The sequence below is a fragment of the Typopeltis vanoorti genome, chromosome 9 (assembly GCF_054136105.1).
Source record: "Typopeltis vanoorti isolate ZY-2024b chromosome 9, IOZ_Tvanoo_1.0, whole genome shotgun sequence".
In the NCBI taxonomy this organism is placed as follows: domain Eukaryota; kingdom Metazoa; phylum Arthropoda; class Arachnida; order Uropygi; family Thelyphonidae; genus Typopeltis; species Typopeltis vanoorti.
Window position 1 is genome coordinate 1,883,386 of NC_143557.1, and position 19,758 is coordinate 1,903,143.

The 19,758-nt window shown below is 38.0% G+C and overlaps 1 protein-coding gene across 9 annotated transcripts in view; it reads right to left on the reverse strand.

Moving 5' to 3' along the window:
- Positions 1 to 19,758, reverse strand: part of LOC150102845 (nuclear distribution protein nudE-like 1-B) — a 303,402-nt gene that overhangs the window by 24,421 nt on the left and 259,223 nt on the right. The window lies entirely within an intron of this gene.

A 19,758-nucleotide genomic window follows, 5' to 3' on the forward strand; every position in this document is an offset into this window, starting at 1 on the left:
TACAGATTTATATAGTTACTAAGGGATAATTACCTGAAACAACACATGATAGAGACCAGGGGTAGGGAGTGTTGGGGAACCCCCCCCCAAAAGTGTAATAAAAGTGACGTTGACGAGGCACTTCTTTCGTGGTTTAAAGTGCAAAGAACAACTGGCTCACCTATTAGCGGACCAATTTTGAAAGTTCAAGCCGAAAAATTTGCTGTTCAACTTGGTTATAGCGATTTTAAATGCAACAATGGGTGGATTGATCGCTTTATGAACAGAAACAATATTGTCTACGCAAAAGTAAGTGAGTGAAGTAGCGTTGTCCATTGACAAAAACGCTGTTTCTGACTGGATCAAGAATGTATGGCCGGACATCAAACGAAGGTATGGATACAACAACATTTATAATGCAGACGAAGCAGGTTTTTTTTATAATTTAATGCCCGATAAAACTTTTCAGTTTAAAAATGAAAAGTGCATTGGTGAAAAACTTATCAAAAATAGACTCACAGTTTTAGTTTGTGCGAACATGACCGGTAGCGATAAAAGAAAGCTTCTTGTAATTGGAAAATCGGCAAAGCCTAGATGCTTTAAAAACAGAAAGAAACTTCCCATTGATTATACAGAGAATAAGAAGGCCTGGATGACATCTTCAATTTTTGAAAATGAAATTTGCAAGTGGGATAAAAATCTTCGCAGTGAAAACCGGAAAATTTTGTTATTGATAGACAACTGTCCTGCCCATCTTGTAGTGGCTAATTTAACAAACATAAAACTTGTTTTTTTGCCACCGAATGTGACATCTGTCTTGTAACCACTTGATCAAGGTGTAATTAGATGTTTTAACTCCCATTTTTGTCATCTGTTAGTCTTGGAACTGATAGAACGCAGAGAAAAATCCGCTGAAAATGCTTAAGCTTATGACTCGAAGATCAGTGTACTTCACGCAATACATTTAATGAGCGATGCTTGGAATTTGGTGTCATCGTCTACGATACAGAACTGTTTTAAGAAAGCTGGTCTTACGGAATAAGAGTGGGAATCTGAAGAAGATGAAGAGGATAACTTACCGTTATCAGCGTGGTTAAAAGCGCGAAACTTGAACAATTTTGAAACGTGCGCAGAGATTGATAATTTTATAGACATTGATAATGGCATCGCAACTTCGGGTATACCGACAGATGCTGACATCTTAAAATAAATCTCTCATACACCAGAAGAAGATAATAGTAGTAGTGACTCCGAGGAAGAAAATAGCAATGATGAGAAAATCGTTACCTGGTGAGAAGCAGAAAGTGCTTTACTTATTTTAACAATATTTATGGAATCGTGATCTGTAAGTTCAGACGAAACATTCAAGCATCTTAGTGGTATAAGGAACAATGCTCATAGCAAAATGATTTTAAAAAATGCTGAGGGTAGGAAGGTAACCGAATCAGTTGATATAGTGGAATTACTGTGTGAGCACTTTGCAAGAGTATATCATCCAGGTGGTGACATTGCAGGAATGGAAGAACCAACAGCTTATACTGGAATTGTGATGAATGAAGTAGAGGTAAATAGTCTATTACAGAACCTCAATGTCAATACATCTGTGGGATTGGATGGTATACCAGCGCGTGTCGTACGTGAAGCAGCTAAAGAATTGACAGTGCCCTTGACCATTTTGTTTAATTTGAGCCTCGGGTCTGGGTCAGTCCCAAGGGGGTGGAAAAAAGGGGAAAATAGTTCCGCTGCATAAAGGTGGTTCAAAGGCTGCTGTTGAAAATTACCGGCCAATCAGCATAACAGGAATCGTTATCAAGGGCTTGGAGAAAATAGTCAAGAGGAAAATACAAGATTGGATAGATGAAAATGGGATACTGTATCCGAGACGGCATGGTTTTGTGAAGGGTAGGTCATGTCTCAGTAACTTGCTCACGTATTATAACACAGTGACGGCTGAAATGGGTAAGGGTAATGGGTTTACAGTGATTCTACTGGACCTTGCTATGGCCTTTGACAGGATACCACATGGAATTCTAATCAGTAAATTGCAGCATATGGGGATGGATATAGGGTTGGCGAGATATCAGAGAGTGGTTTATTCAGGAGTAGAGGCCACAAGACAGCCTGTGACTAGTGGTGTGCCACAAGGATCTGTTCTTGGACCACTGCTGTTTAATTTGTTCATTAATGATATAGGAAAGGATCTGAGAGGAACAGTTCATTTGTTTGTGGATGATGCAAAGTTGGGTAGGGAAATAGTGAATGCAGATGATGTCAAAATTTTGCAGGATGATTTGGATAGATTGGAGGTCTGGGCTAAGGAGAATGGATGTCAATTTAATGTGGCAAAATGTAGGGTTGTACATTTTGGGATGAAAAGATTAGCAGCAGTTTACTATATTGGTGGAACTGTACTCCAGGAAATTGATGAGGCACGAGATTTAGGAGTGTTGGTGGATAAGGAGTTGAAGTTTAGGGGATACATTGCAAAAGTGGCCAAATTAGCTCATCAAACCACTTGGTTGCTGAAGAATACGTTGACAAGCAGAGACAAGCAGGTTATGTTCCTCTGTATCGAGCCTTGATAAGACCCCATCTTGACTACTATGCCCAGATTTGGTCACCTAGGTTTCTTCTTGATGGGGAGGAGGTGGAGAGGATCCAGAGGCAAGTGACCAAGATGATAGCAGGTCTGTGGAATGAACCTTATGAGAACAGGTTGAAGATTTGTGGGTTGCAAAAATTGGTTGATAGGCGGAGGAGGGGAGATATGATTGAGACATTCAAATTACTGAAGGGTTTCTATAAAATTAATTCAGAAGATTTTTTCAGAACAGGGCTGGTTGTGGAAGGACTAGGGAACATCCATGGAAACTAGGCAAAAGTGTGGTTAGTAAAAGTGTTAGAGCTGGGTTCTTTACTTTTAGAGTAGTGAATGAGTGGAATGGGCTGCCAGAGTCTGTGGTGGATGCTGTGACAGTGAATGAGTTTAAGGTGAGGTATGATAACTGTATGAATGTAGAATAGTTGTGATGAACATGATTTGGGGCCTCCCTCGATGAGTCTAAGGACTCCCTGGAGTTTCCTGTAATAATAATAATAATTTCAAGCGTATGAAATATGCGTCTTGTGCAAAGCAAAGTACGGCTGATGATTTTTTATGTAAAAATGTGAAGTTTTAAAAATAAATTTTTGTTCTTTATATGTATGTATGCACATATGTATTTATGTTACCCAATATACCTATGCTGAGAAAAATCTGAAAATATTATTAATTCGGTCAAATTATGACCTTCTTGGATATAACAAATAACGGTTATTACGAACAAATATGTGCGGTCCCGTGGAATTCGTTATAACTGAGTTCTACTGTATAACCAAGTGGAAAAACTTCCAATGTCCTTATTTGTAAAATTTGCAGCTAAGTTTCATAGCCACTGTTAATATAATTATAGGAAAACATAAAAAAATTGCAATAAAACAATAATTTTTAAATATAAACAAAAAAAAAAAAATGAATTACCAACTTGGAACACATGAATGGTAAGTATTGGACAGTATAACTTCCTGAAATTGAGCAAGTTGTAGGCAATTGTTTCTGTTCAGGTTTGGTTGTGAATGTGCACTTCATGGCTTTTTTTGTTTTTGGACAGTCTGCAGAGAAGAAAATAACTTTTGTGTAACACTTTGGTTTTGCTGAATCCTGTATTTTTTAGATTATGTGTAGCTTGTTAAACCAGATTTGTTGGGTTCTTTAAGTGAAATACATTCCTAATATTCTTCAGGATGAATTTGTGCAGAACAACCAGTCTGTCTATAATAACATAAGCTGCAAACTTACGGAATCCCTGCAAGAGCAGAGATTCCGTAAACTCCAGGATAAGAAAGAGGAGGATATTTGTCTTTAGGTGAGATAAGGAAGATATTAAGTTTGCAAACTGGATGGAGAGAGAGACTTGTAAGTTAATCTGTCCAAGTGCTTTCGGTATTTTTTTTGAAAGTCTTTTAACATATGGAATACAAATTCTGGTAATTTCTTCTTGAAGTGGGTTAAAATGATGGCCATAATTATTGATAATTTTATCAATGGTTTTTGCATTATAAGCATTAGACATAAAGGTAGTTCTGATAATAAAAAGTTCTTTTATTACAAGAGAATCTGTAGAACATATTTTATGAGCTCTGTCAACTAAAGATTTCATTACATCATATTTCTGACATGGATGATAATGTGAGCTAGAATCAACATATTTACTAGTATGAGTTGGTTTTCTATATACTGAGAACTGTAGACTACCACTAGGTAGGCGCAGAATTAGAACATCCAGAAAAACAATTGTTATCTTCTGCTTCCAGGGTAAATTTGATTCTGGGTTTATTGAATCAATTTTTTCAAGAAATTCATGAAGATCAGATAGGGAGTAGGTCCATACAGCAAACACATCATCAGCATATCTCTATCAAATCATTGGGTTAGGTGAAAAATCATCAAGAACATGTTGTTCGAAATGTTGCATAAAGTAATTAGCTAGAGTTAGGGAAAGGGGAGATACCACGGATGTTCCCTCTGTTTGTGCAGTTTATTCTAGCAGCTAAAGTAACCTGAATTAATGACAAAGTTATGTAATTTTAAAATATCAGGAGGAGAGTCATTATGAAGTAATTCAATCACATCTGATACAGGGATATTAGTAAAGAGTGAGACTACATCAAAACTTAATAGAAGATCTGTGGGTTGTCTGAAATTTTATTCTTAAAATCTATTGAATTTTTTATGAAGGAAGCAAAGTTTCCAGTAAATGTAGAAGGAAAATTAGATAGGTATTTTGAGACTTTATATTTCAGGCATCCTATGCACTTCACAATAGGTCTTAATGGCACATTTTCTTTATGCAATTTAGGAAGGCCATACAGTCTTGGATCAAAAGCATAATGAACTTCATCAAAAAAGCTTTTTTAAAATAATTGTACTTATCATAAACTACAGCTACTCAACCTTTGTCAGCATTAGTAATAAATATGTTCTGATTACATTTTAAAGAAGATAAGACTTAAAAATCTTTCTTAGACAGATTGCATTCAGAAGATATAGATTTAAATAAAATATATGCTGCTTGGAATCTAATATTACTTGCTAAATTATATGAATGGTTATGAAGGCTTTTATATTATACAGGGTGTCCATATTAAACCTCCGTTTAGTGGTAGTAGTAATACGTTTCAACGTATTACTACTACCACTTAAGTGTATGGACCATTGGTGTCGAAATTGTACAAATGAGAAGGAACACTCACCAAGTTTTTGTAAAAAAACTCAGTACACTTCCATGCATGCTTCTTTAGTAGCACGCACAATGTCAAGTCAATAGTCTATCTCTGAGCAGGTTCTTTGAAAAATGTCAGGGGGTGATGGTAGACACAGCAGCAGAAATGCGAAGTTTAAGGATTTCTAGGCTGTCCACTTTAGTTGCGTAGACTATGTCCTTCACATATTCCCACAAGAAAAAAATCAAGTGGAGTAAGATGGATGCACAGACCTCCAAATGCCAGTGTGGCAGTGCACCATCCTGTTCAAAGAACATGTGGTTGCAAGTCTTCTAGTTGTGGAAAGATGAAATTTTCCAGCATGTCAAGGTAAATCATTCCATTGGTATTGCTTTCCATGAAAAAAAAAAAATGATAGTGTTTTGCATTACACCACACAAGATGTTTGCCTTGGGACCTGTCATGCATGTGTTCCATGACACAGTGAGGATTTTCACTCCCCAATATCCTGACATTGGGCCCCTTCACTTTTCCACAGACATGAAAAGTGGCTTTGTCCGAAAAGCAAATTTGGGAAAGAAAATCTGGATTCTCATTCAACACATTCTAGAATTTTGGCTGCAAACATTACCCACTGTGGTTTCTCATTTTGCTTGATTTCCTGCAATACCTGCACTTTGTATGCATGTAGATGCATCTCATTATGATGGACGACCTTGTGAATGTGAAGCAGGGTATTTGCAGTTCACGTGCCTCTCCTAACATATTTTGTTGGGCTTCATGCAAAGGTCTCGCAACTCCTCTCTACATTCTCTTCTGATTTTGGCTGCTTCCCTCCATGTTGTTTTGAAATGCTTCCTCTCATTAAAGGAAATTTTCTTTCCACAAACGGATCCTCTTGGGATCAGGTGCTACTTTTTTGTACACTTGATGGAACTTACACAGCAATACTTTGACTGATTTCAGTTCTGCTAACCACTATGCAACTTGCACTTTCTCCACACCTGAAGCCGTATTTAAAACTATGACAGTCCTGTTCAGCAGCGTCACTGCACTGCAAGGCAGAAAAAAATTCCAGATGAAACTCGTAGTGTCTTTGGTACATTTGAACATCCCAAACCTTACATATTTCTGCATTTCAATTTTTTACCATTCTTTGAAATGTATTTTCAAAGTCTATGATCAGAATGGTGTTTGGAGCTACTGCATAGTCTAATCCTTTTGATAATACTGATATTTCATCATTAGATAGACGATGGCCTGAAATTAATAAAAATTTTTGAAGAGTCAAACTGGTTATTAATGCGTGTATTTTTCTTATTCAATAGATGTTCAAACTTCTGAATACCATGTTGTTATTCTATAGTAAAACTGGCCTGTCTGTCAGACCATGTACACCAAAATTTGTCACAGAATTGACTGAAAGGCATCAAAGCCCCTACAACTGCACCAAAACTTGGTTTGAAAGAAAGTTTTCAAAGAAGCCTGTGAAATGCTGAAACATCATCCAAATCTGAACAAGAATGATGGATTAATTATTCCAAGAATTTTGAGGGCCCATCTTCAACCCATATAAGCATCCAGAACAACCCCAAACAAAAGAAAACCCTAATATGAGAGGACTTTAGAAATTGTTTAATGTAGTTCTGCTATAGATAATAATAATACTTATTATTTTATCAGCTGTATATACACAGTTTTGTGTTTTCCTTAGAAAATGAGTGTTTTGTAATATACTAGTATAGATTTCAGTGTTTTATAGTGTATTTAGTATTTTATCATATATTTTTATTAAGATATTTCAATATTTAGTATACGTTTAAAATGGTACCAAAAAGGGCAAGAAATGTAATGTTAAAAAAGCACTGCAGGTGAGAACAGGAAGGTTAGCCCTGCTAACGAGGTTATTGTACACATGGAGGGGTAGTTAATTCATTAAATGAATTAACCACTATTTTGTGGTTAATTCATTTAATGAAAATGAATTAACCACAGAATAGTGAAGTTGAAGCAGATCATCAGAGAGACGATGTGGGAATTGCAAAGAGTTGAGAGGTGTTTAAATGAGCAGAGGAAGAAAAAGAAAAATGAACAGGAAAATAAGAAACAACAAAGCAAGGAAACAGGTAAGTCAGGAAATAATGGAAATCAGGTACGTTGTTAGTAAAAAGAAAGAAATTATTTGGTATGGTGACTCTATCATAAAACATGCTATAGATATATAGAGTTATATATGTTAAAGATACCAAGTTATTTTAAACCTGGTAGAGTTATAACATCTAGTTTTCCTGGAGCGAAAATTAAAAATATAATCTTTAGCAAGCTCTGCATGCTAAAGACAACGCACAAGAATTCTATCGATATGCTGCAAGTAAATGAAAGAATAACTCTTCTAAATCCAGATGGCATGAGGGTTACAGATGCAGAAAAGGTTGTTCAGTTAATGAGTGCCGATTTTGTTAAAATCTATCAACCTGGTGAACGTAATAACATTGAGCTCACTGTTACCTCTTCACTAGATGAAGAAACACAGGTGTGTGAGGCTGAGGTATTAGAGCTGTTGCACAAACTGAATAAGAATTCAGTAATAGGGATTGATGGAATATCAGCCTGTGCTAAAAGAGTGTTCAGCTGAACTGGCCATTCCTTTGACCAAGATGTTTAATATGAGTCTCAGAACAGGGGAGATTCTGTAGGAATGTATAGTAATTCCATTGCAAGGGTGGTGCAAAGACAGATGTATCCAACTATCAATCAATTAGTATCTCAGGAGTGGTGGTGGCGAAGATTTTGGAAAAATTGGTTAGGGCCTGCATTCAGAAATGGGTTGACTAAGGGAAGGTCATGTTTTAGCAACTTGCTCGTATTCTATAAATGTTACCATTGAACTAGACAAGGGGAATGGATACACCATGATAATTTTGGATTTTGTTAAGGCTTTTGACAGAATACAGCATGGCAGACTGTTGCATAAATTGGAAAAAATGGGTTTGGGTTATACAAGCCTAGCCGCAGGAAAGCCATCAGGTTCGGAGGCAGAGAAATTGGATGGAAGAGTTGCTTTGATCTCCTGGATGAAGACACGCAGGCTCGGGGATCCATCACTTAGATGGCTGATTCCATGCCTGCAACTGTCCAGAATCGCGAAGTTAGAACTATCTTCTTTCCCTATCTGTGGAGAGGTTTTCTATAGCCCATTAATACAAGACTTTAGGCAGGCTAAAGGCTGGTCCCATTATCAAGGTACCTTAATTGAGTCAGTTCCCGCAGAACAGAAGAGATGGGCATCTCTGCTGCACTGTTCTGTAGATGGTGCTCCTTTAAAAGAATCATATCTGGTGCCTCCCCAGCATGATTGGGTAAGGGATGGCACCAGACTCCTCCCCAGATTCGAGTATATTGACCTTATCAGGACGAGGATCAATGCCCTGCCCACTTGAGCCCGCACAGCTCGATGGGGTAGTGACAACTCAAACTGTAGGGCTGGCTGCCACTACAGTGAGACCTCATATAGCCCAATGTTGAATCCACACCCATGGGGTCCGCGGGCAGAGGCATGACGTGGTCTCCATTCTGAACAACCACTTTAAGACCACGGTAGAACCACATTATAGGATCTCCGTGGGTTTGCGTAAACCAGAATTGGTGATTAAAAGAGATGGCGATGTTTGCATAGTTGATGCCCAGGTGGTGGGAACAGGGTGCCCGCTAGTCTATAGCCATAAAAGTTTACCTTATTATAAGAATAACCAAGATCTAGTTAGTAAGATACAGGAGGAGCATGGGGCAACTCCGGGGTTTACCAGGACCACCATCTCTTTACATGGCGTATGAAGCACAGATAGCTATAAGGACTTAAAACTGCTTGGGCTTATGCAGAAGGATACAAAAGTTCTTTCCTTGAGGGTCCTACAGGGCACACTGGTGGCATGGCGTTGCCACCAGAGAACGACTAGAACAAGCATAGGGTAAAACACTTGTAAAGGCTTAGGCTTATATCAAGTCTGGACGAGATGTAAGGGTAGTACTGCCCATAACCAATACAAATATTAATAAATAAAAAAAATAAATAAATAAAAAATAACAAATGGTGTACCACAAGGATCAGTGCTTGGTCTACTGTAATTCAACCTGTACATTAATGATATTGGGAAGGATTTGACAAGTGACATACAGTTATTTGCTGATGATGCAAAGATAGGTAGGGTAATCACAAATGCTGCTGATATGCAATACTTACAGAATGATTTCAATAGGCTGGAATTGTGGGCATGGGAAAATGGGTGTCAGTCCAATGTCACCCATTGGTTATGATTAGATATCCAATGTCGTATTATATTAGTGGGATTAGGCTAGAAGAAACTGATGAGGCTAGGGATCTTTGAGTGTTAATAGATAGGAAGTTGAAGTTCAGGTTCAAATATAACTGAAAAGATAATTGCACTGCTGAAACGAACGTTCACATGTAAAGATAAAGATGTTATTTTACCTCTTTAAAAGGTCTTGCACACTTACTAAGCCCTCACTTGATATGAGTTTCACTTTTCTGGTTTCCACTGTGATTCTGATATACTGGAGAGAGTACAAAGGAGAGTGTTAAAATATCAAGATTGTGGAATATTGATTATGAAGATAGATTGAGAATTTGTATACTGCAGACACTAGCAAACACGAGAAAGAGGGTGCTATGATCGAGACGTACAAACTTCTGAAAGGGTCGGTCACACAGGATTTCAACTGATGAAATTTTTCGATTTACAGAGGGTGGAGAAAGGATGAAAGGGCGTCCTTGGAAGTTGAGAATGAAAGCCACCAAGAAGCGGGGAGAGGGCTAGATTTTTCTCTCAGAGGGTTCTGCATGATTGGAATGGATTGCCTTTGGATGTTGTGAGTGCAAGCAGTGTGAATGAATTCAAGAATATGATAGCTGGTGTGTGTGTAGAATGTGGCCTCCCTCGATTAGTCTCTGACTCCCTAGAGGTCTCTCTTAATAATAATAATAGTATGAAAAGGCTATGTTATTTTATGAATTAATTAAAAAATTTTTTTTTCACCAGAGTCCTAGGGTAAATGATTAATAAGCATTTAAATTCATCTTACTTCTGTGAAGTGTAGTGTATGTTGTGTCCTGTACATACATATTTTTTCCTGATGACCTCAATTGAAAATGTCGAATGTTACTTTCTTAATTATAAGTAATTATTCTAACACGTGTGTTGTGTCTCCATAATCCTTCACTATAAATGAAACTAAACAGTTTTATTTTATTTTATTCGTATAGGGGTTCCCCGTTTCTCATCCGCCCCTTAGGACTGGTTGAGCCCTCCTATTGAGGGATTAAGTATGTGTTTATGATTGTAAATCCATGTGTGTATGTGTGCATGGGCTGGTTTGCTTGTTCTGAGAGACAAAAAACCCAAATTTCCAGGTGAAAAACCCTCTACCTCCCTATAAGACTGGTTAACTCACCTTTAGTTGAAAGAGACGAGATAAAGGTTCCTCACGTCATGGATGGGAATGAAACCCACGTCTTTCTGACCAAAGGGCTTCGTCTATACCAACTGAACTATGGAGGCTCTCTAAAACAGTAAGATTATACTAAATAATATATATATGTCATATTCAGATGATACTAACCAGGGAAATGAAGGATTAGCTACTGTATTGGTTCCCAAACTGTGCACTGCAGCACTCAAGGGAACCAAACCAAACTATTATTATGTATTATTTCTTCTAATGTCTACTTTTCTGGACACATATACTTAGTAAGTAATTTGGACCTCACTAATTAATACACAGAACTGTTAGATATTTCTTTTGGCCCAGAGGCAGTGGTAAAATACTGAGACACTAAGGGCGCTGTGAACCGAGAAAGTCTGGAAACTTCTGAGCTATAGCATTCAACACAGAACATGATGCTAAACATCTTGATTGGCAAACAATTATTGTGATATTGACAAATTTCAAACTGGAAAATTGGAAGATTAATTACGCTACCGGCTAGGACGTATATATACTTCCACATTACCATGGATGCGAAGTGCATATTAAAATTGTAATACCATTGATATTACATTGAAATTTATGATGGATACGAAGCTTTTGAGGATGTGTATTTGATCTTTAATGGCCAGTAAGGTGGTTAAACATTTATTCCATTGTCCAAGTTTATACTATTCACAATAGTTATAAACCATTTATTGAATAGTTATTTAATACAGCTATTAAATATTTATTAATATAACCCAGTACAGAGATTCAAGTGAAAATAACACAGAAAGGCTAAGAATTAATAAAAGCTATCAGTGTATTCGAAACTTCAAAAGTTGTGAAAGTTCAATATTCTAAATCAAGTAATGGAAAGGGAGAATGTAGGATTTACTTTAAAAAGTTTCTATATGACTTGAGAATAAGTAATGAGGAATCCAAAATGGATTATTAACACTTTGAGTCCTATTGATATAAATACACATTGATCGCATGTGAACCCAGAATCTCATCGATGTATATTTACATCGCTAAATTAAAAATTCTGAAAATAATAATCTTCTTCTTCTTTTGCAGTTTGTCCCACTTAAGTAGGGTCGCTGTTTGTGGTGAATCTCCTCCACATCTTCCTGTCTTGGGCTGTAACCACATCCAAGTTCATCCTCAAGTCCTCCTTGACCAGATCCCTCCATCTCTTCTTTGGCTACCCATGCTTCCTCCTCCCCTGCACATCCATCTGCATGACCTTTCTTTCCACATATTCGTCCGCCCTCCTCATCACATGACCAAACCATCTCAACCTTGCCTCCTATATCTTCGCTCCTAAGTTCGTAACTTACACAGTTTCCCTCACATAGTCATTTCTCAGACGATCCTTTCTGGTCACACTGCCCATTCACCTAAGCATTCTCATCTCTGCTACCTCCATCCTGCTAATGTTATTTTTCCTCAGGGCTACAGTTTCCATAGCATACGTCATAGCTGGTCTCATTATTGTCCTACAGATTTTGCCTTTTAGATTAATCGGCAAACTCTTATCGCACAGCACTTTGCCGTCTCTCTCCAGTTCCTCCATCCTACATCCCACTTCCTTCTCAGCCTCCCCATCCTCTTCCATTGTTGAACCTAAGTATCTAAAGTCTAAAATGATGACATTTCCTTCCAGCTCTAGATCTGTCTCCTGGTATCTCTTGCCATCCACTTTGCAACACATATACTCTATCTTACTTCTGCTAATTCCGAAAATAATAATATGCTTGATATTCATTATCAGACTGTACTGTAGTTAAATTTGAACCTTCAGCTTCATTATCCATGAGGATGGCTTACTTTTATCAATAAAAAAAGGGAATTTATATCAGTATATCATAACTCCTGCCCATCGGCTGCGTCACGTATGATCGCACGTATTCATGTTTACATTACATCGCGCTGTCATAACTCTGGCTGCTCCAATCTAAACAATATAAGGGACTAACGACTCTCTTCTTGTGACCTGAGAGATCAGTTTGAATTTCTCTGTCACCATGGACAGACCAGGACCCACTGGTGCCCAAAGCAGGGGTGTAAAATGGTTCTTGAGTGAATGCGAATTAGAACAAATGCTTGAGGAAATACTCGATAACGAAGGATCTGAATTAGATGAATGGGCAGACAGTGATCGAGAACAAGAGGAAGCAGATCTCCCTGCAAATGTGAACTCTGAGTCAAGCAACAGTGACGCAGAACTTCGAACAAGGGGTGACCAAATTCAAGGCCATCCAGCGAGTCCTGTTCGTGATCACACGTGTGGTCATGGCGTATGAGTATCGGGGAGAAGTGGCAGTCAGCAACCAAAAAAGCTATGCAAGACATACTTTTTTTTTTTAGTACCTGGTGTATCTCGTGCATCCAACATCAATGAAAATTTATCCCCTTTTCAAGTTTTTGTAATATTTGTAAATAACAATGTTATATCGGATACGAAAACTGTTATATCTGATATGCTGCACAACATCTTGCAGCAGAAAAAAAGGAAAGGGCCATTACCTAAACATTCAGTCTTCTCAAGATGGAAAAACCTGTTACCATATCTGAAATGAAACATTTTCTGGCAATTATTTTGCACATGGGTCTTGTTAGGAAACCCAGAATTAGGGATTACTGGTCTACCAAACCTGTTTATGATTCAAAAATTTGCCTCTTCCCTCCAGATATCCTGTGATTATTTCTTTTCTATTCTGACCTTCCTTCATCTCAATAAGAATGAGACATACATTCCTAGGGGAAATCCTGGACGTGATCCTCAGTACAAACTTCATCAAGTGTTCAATAAACTTCTCAATGATTTCCAAACTTTCTACACTCCAGATGAAGAACTGACAGCTGATAAAGGCACTTATCACTTCAGAGTATTCATAAAAGGGAAACATGATATGGCATGAATCTTTTTGACCTATGAGAGGCAAAATCTGGATATATGTGTATGACTGAAGTCTATACAGGGAGCACTGATAAGGAAGATATTAATTCTGCTCTCAATGTTGTGGATAGACTCGCAACTCCATATTACAACAGAGGCTACACTATCTACATGGATAGATTGTTTTCAAGTCCAAAACTCTGATCATTTATGGCAAAATAGTACCAAAGGTGTTAGGACACTTATGCCAAATAGACATGAAATGCCAAAATAAGCTTTCCAATAAAACTGAAGAAAAGAGAGAGAGTATCAAGATATCTACATTCTATCCCCCAAACATACTGATGAGATGGTGGAGACTGATGTGAGAGGTCAACACCCAAAGACAAAACCAGCTGCTGTTGCTGACTACAATAAATTCAAAGTTAGAGTGGATCGTAGTGATCAGTTGTTGTCATATTACTCCTTCCATCGCCATCAATTGAAATGGTGAAAGAAACTGTTCATCCATATCCTGGATCTCACAATAGTGAACTCATATATATTATATAACAAAACCCACAGAAATATCTGACTACAACAATATGTTGAAGTAGTAGTTGACAGTCGTGATATCAGCTGGACCAGACATTGATGCTGACCAACTTGCAGCACCTGAGGAAAGTGGACGTCTTACTGAAAAAAATCATTTTCCATATGTGATTCCCATCACTCCAGAAAGAAAAAGAGGACAGAGGAAATCCAAAGTGTGTGCAGAAAAATTAAAACAAATTTTTAATCTGTAGCACAGGAAAGAACATGCACAACTGTACACTGCAAGCAGCGTGACATCCCACTTTGTTTAGGAGTATGTTTTCAAGATTTCCACACTAAGGAAAGATACTGGCACATTCACTGATGTATAAAACAGTCCATATTTCATTATTTTACTACATATTTCTACTAATTTTTGAGTTCTAATCATTTGCATTCTCAACATTCATCATCATCATCATCATCAAATTCCTGCATGTACCCTCAAGGGGTGTACAGGATATGATAGTACTACATGAAAAAAATTACATCATTATTAATTTCCTATCAACAATTTTCCTCCAAATCAGTCTGTTACTTGTCAACACCCCAATATTATCAGATCTTATATTTCTATCGTCTAAAGCACTGTGTACCGTATCAATCCACCTATATCTTGGTCTTCCTCTTGGTCGTTTTCCTGCCAACCTGGCAGAGAACACTTGTTTTGCTAATCTTTCCTCGCCCATTCTGTTTAAGTGACCATACCACCTGAGATTAGCTCTGCTAATGCATTCCTGGATGCTGACAATGTCAAGTTCTTTCCTAATATCCTCATTTTTAATATGATACGGCCATTGATGCCATCTGTTCACGCCTATAATCTTTCTCAGGACTCTCATATCTGAAGTCTCTAGTCTTTGGTCAAGTGTTTTACTTCTGACCCAGCTCTCAGATCCATAAGTTAAAACTGGTTTGAACACTGTCTTGTATACAGCTAATTTAGTGTTCTGACTAATTTCTCTCTTATTCCATATGAATTTATTCAATTGACTTCCCACCATACCAGCTTTGCTGATTCTGTTGCCTATTTCTATATTTAATTTACCATCTTCAGTAAAAATCGTGCCTAAATAGCTGAAATGTTTTACTTGTTCCACAGGTTCTCCATTCACAACACAGTTGACATTTTCAATGATTCTGCCTATTTTCATTGTCTTTGTCTTTTTATTGCTGACCTTCATACCATATCTATTACAACAGCTATTCAATTTAGTCAGAGAATCTTGCAGAGTTGTAGCGGATTTATTTAGAAGTATAACATCGTCTGCATAAAGCAAAGAGCTGACATTAACATCTCCAATTTTGATATCATGTTTAATACCACTTTCCTCCATAATGTGATCCATATAGATAATGAATAACAGAGGGGATAATGTACATCCTTGTCTCACACCAGATTTAACAATAAACCATCTTCCTGTACTTCCTTCAGTTCCAAATGCTGACTCACAACTCAAATAAAGACTAAGTATTGCTTGATATAATGTCCCATTGACACCATATAACTGCAGCGTATTGAATAGCTTCCCTCTTGGGACCTTGTCATATGCCTTTTCCAGATCGACAAAACTTAAATACAGATCTTTGTTATATTCCCATGCTTTCTCGACTATTTGTCGTAAAGTGAAGATCTGATCCTGACAGCCTCTATTTGGCCTGAATCCAGCTTGTTCTTCACCAAGCTTTTCTTCCACAATTTTTCTCAACCGTTTTTCAAGTATACTTGCATAAATCTTGCCAGGAACACTCAGTAGGGAAATACCTCTGTAATTCTCACATGCAGTTTTATTTCCCTTTTTATATATGGGTACTATGAGAGCTCTACTCCAATCATCGGGAATTCGTCCCTCTATCCAGGCTTTCTGAACTATGCAGTGCAGCCACTGTAAGACTCTTATACCACCATACTTCAGCATTTCTGGTCGAATATCATCTACTCCTGCTGCCTTTCCGCATTTCAAGCCTTTGATAGCTTTTTCTACTTCAAGTATGGATATGTATTCCTGACTGCATGCCTGGTCAGTGTTTTTTACCACTGTGCTGTCATCACTGCTTGTTTCATTTAGCAGTTTTTCAAAGTAATTACTCCATACTTCAAGGATATCTTTTTCTCCCGTTTTCATGTCACCTTTATCATCTCTAATTCCTTTTATAGCACTCTTTCCTCCATTCTTAAGCTTCTTCAACAACCTCCAGAATATTTTGCCACCTTCTTGATATTTATTTTCTATATTCTTGCCAAAGTCCTCCCATGACTTTTGTTTAACTAGTTTTACACAGTGTTTAGCATTCTTGCATTTGTCTCTATATTCTCTAAGAGCACAAGCTGACTTATTTGACAGGAACTTTTGGTATGCTTTCTTCTTTTCCTTCACTGCCTCTTTAACCTCCTGTGTCCACCAGGGAGTTCTGATTTTTTTATCCTTACAAACAACCTCACCACATGCCTCTCTGGCAGAATCAATCAATGTTTTCTTCAGAGTTTGCCACTGAATCTCCAAGGTATGATTCCTGTTCTCAAACTCTTTCATTTTTCCTTCAATAATCTTTGTGTATTTTAGTCTACAGCTCACATCTGAGAGTTGCTCAACTTTTATTCACTTTAAAACTTTCTTACATGTTACTCTTTTCAATATGAAATTCAATTTTATCCTGCTCAAGACTAAATAGTGATCACTTCCAATTTTAAATCCTCTGTACACTCTGGTGTCCTGCACCAGGGAGAAAACATCACTATCAACAATAACATAGTCAATGAGACTTTTCTTATTCCTTGCCTCTGCTCTCCATGTGAATTTGTGCACATTTTTATGTTGGAACATGGTGTTAGCAATAACCAGTCCATGTCCTGAGCAGAAATCCAACAGATATTTGCCATTATTATTAGCTTTGCTCTTTTCTCCAAATTTTCCCAAAATATTTTTGTATGTCTCACAATCATTTCCTACTCTGCTATTTAGATCCCCAACAAGTACCAACTTTTCATTTTTCATTGTGTCAGTTGCTTTTTCTAAAGCCTCAAAAAATTCCTCCACTTCTACCTTAGTAGAACCTTCTGTGGGACCATAGGCACAAATAAATCTCATTGTCCAGTTCCCCATTCTCATATTTGCCCACATTACTCTATTTGAGACTGACTGCCATTCAAGAAGATTAGCCTCGTATTTTGTGTTGAATACTATGGCTACTCCTTCTTTTCCTTGATTGTTATTGCCTGAATATAACATTTTGTATTTATTGCTCAGAAAGATCTCACCAGTTTTGGTCTTTTTTGTTTCAGTCACCCCTATTATGTCGATCTGGTACTTATCTAATTCCTCAGCTAGCTCCGTTTCTTTGCCATTCAGGCTTCTTACATCGATAGTACCGATCTTTAACTCTGGTGATGTTGAGTTGGGGTTTATTTTCAGATTTGTTCCAGTAGCTGACTTTTCGCTGTTCGCCCTGGTTCCCTGGCAAAAACAACGGGGACCTTGTTTAACCGGGCGACGCCCCAGCCGGCATGAAATTTTGTCATGTTGTACCATCATTCTATATTTTGGTTTAACCAATAAGAATACAATTTGGTCGGCTAAATCCCAAATTGCCAGCCCATCCTCGTCCGTTCAGTATCCAAGTAGATACCCAACAGGGTGCACCACGAGAAGGTGAGGATTGGACATTAGGTCAGAAGCCCTGGTCGGTTCTCCGCATTCCTTTAAAGGCTATGTGAAGGTCTCCTCTCAGTTATACAGCTTTGACCCTTAAGCACTCTCAACATTCATATTGCAATATTTATTTGCTATAACAGTTTTTTATTTTATACTAAATAATTTTATTTAGTAAATAAAATAGTAAATATTAATATAGTAAATATAAATATTAATATTCAATATTTCGACAACGCCACGTTGCCATTTTCAAGAAACTTAAGAACAAGACACTTGCACTCAGGCACAACAAACAATAAGTGAGGAAGAAGTAGGAAGCGATTATTTCTCCTAAAGTCCTGATGGTGCCCCCTAGTGGGCAATGTTGGTATTCTTAGGCGATTGGGCTGAAGGTCTTCTGATGTAGGTTTCCCAAATTTGAGGCAGTCTCATGCAGCCAAATTTGTTGAGATTTGGATTGTTTCTTAGGGCTGAAGCTGATTCCATGAAAAGCCTTTCACATTTGTATTTACTGCAGTGTATTATCGTGGCTTTTTTCCACCGTATTCCATGGGAGGTATCCAGCGCATGGTCAGCAAGACCAGAGTGGCTGTATTGGTGAAACCGGATGTAGTCCTTGTGTTCAGAAATTCTGATATTTGCTGTCCTGCCTGTTTGGCCAAAGTAGGACAGCTTATAGCTGCAAGGGACCTGGTATACACCACGTAGGTCTAGGGGGGGGGGTAGGTTGGTCTTTAGGATTTTTTTGGTGGGGGGGGGGTAGCCATTGGCTGAGAAAGTGTTGAGAATGTGGTTTAGTTCTGTAGTTAGGGCACTGTCATTTGAACAGATAAGTTTAGCCATGTTGTGCAGTGTCATAATGACTCCATATTGTTGCGAGGATGGGTGGTGGGATTGTTGGTGAATGTATCTGCCTGTATGAGTGAGTTTTCTATAGACTGAAAAAACCAAGGTTCCATTAGGCTGGCGGGTGATTAGTGTGTCTAAGAAAGGAAGGCAGTTGTTTTTTTCTTCTTCCAGGGTGAATTTGATTCTGGGGTGTTGGTTGTTTAAGCGTGTTAGGAAGGAGAGGAGTGCATCGGAGCCATGTGGCCAAATAGCGAACACATCATCAACATAGTGAAGCCAAATGGTTGGTTTTTGTGGGGCAGAGTTTAAGGCTTTCTCTTCAAAAGTCTCCATATAAAAGTTGGCCAAGGGTGGGGGAGAGTGGAGAACTCGTGGCTGTCCCCTCTATTTGTTTGTAGAATATTCCTTGCCAAACAAAATAGCCTGAGTTCATTGTGAACTGAAATAGGGCTGTGATATCAGGAGGAAATTTAGCTTGGATTAGCTCTAAGGATTCTTTGAGTGGGACATTTGTGAATAAGGAGGAGACATCAAAACTGACCATTATGTCAGTGTGTTTGAGTGTAAGGTTGTCTATGCTGGCTTTGAAGTGGGCTGAGTTTTTTTATGTGTGAAGGTGTGTTGCCAGTATAGTGCGAGAGAGAGCTTTGGCCAAAAATGTTTAGCTAAATGATAAATGCATGTAAACACAAGAAAGAAAGATATTTAAATAACCAGATATTTCAGTCTGGAAATAGCAAACCATCCTCAATGGTATTACAAGAACAGTTATAAAAAATACAAGCTAGAATATTAACAGTAGATCATTTAAAATAGTTTACGTGCATTTATCATTCAGTCTTATGTCACAAGTATCCTTAAAACAGCAAATGTTTAGCTAGTTTGTATGTGGGGGAATCAGTGCCATCCACCATGGGACGTAAGACTTGCACTACGTACGGGTCAACCAGACCCCCCCCCAGACCTACCTGGTGTATACCAGGTCCCTTGCAGCTGTAAGCTGTCCTACTTTGGCCAAACAGGCAAGACAGCAAATATTTTTTTATTTCTGCA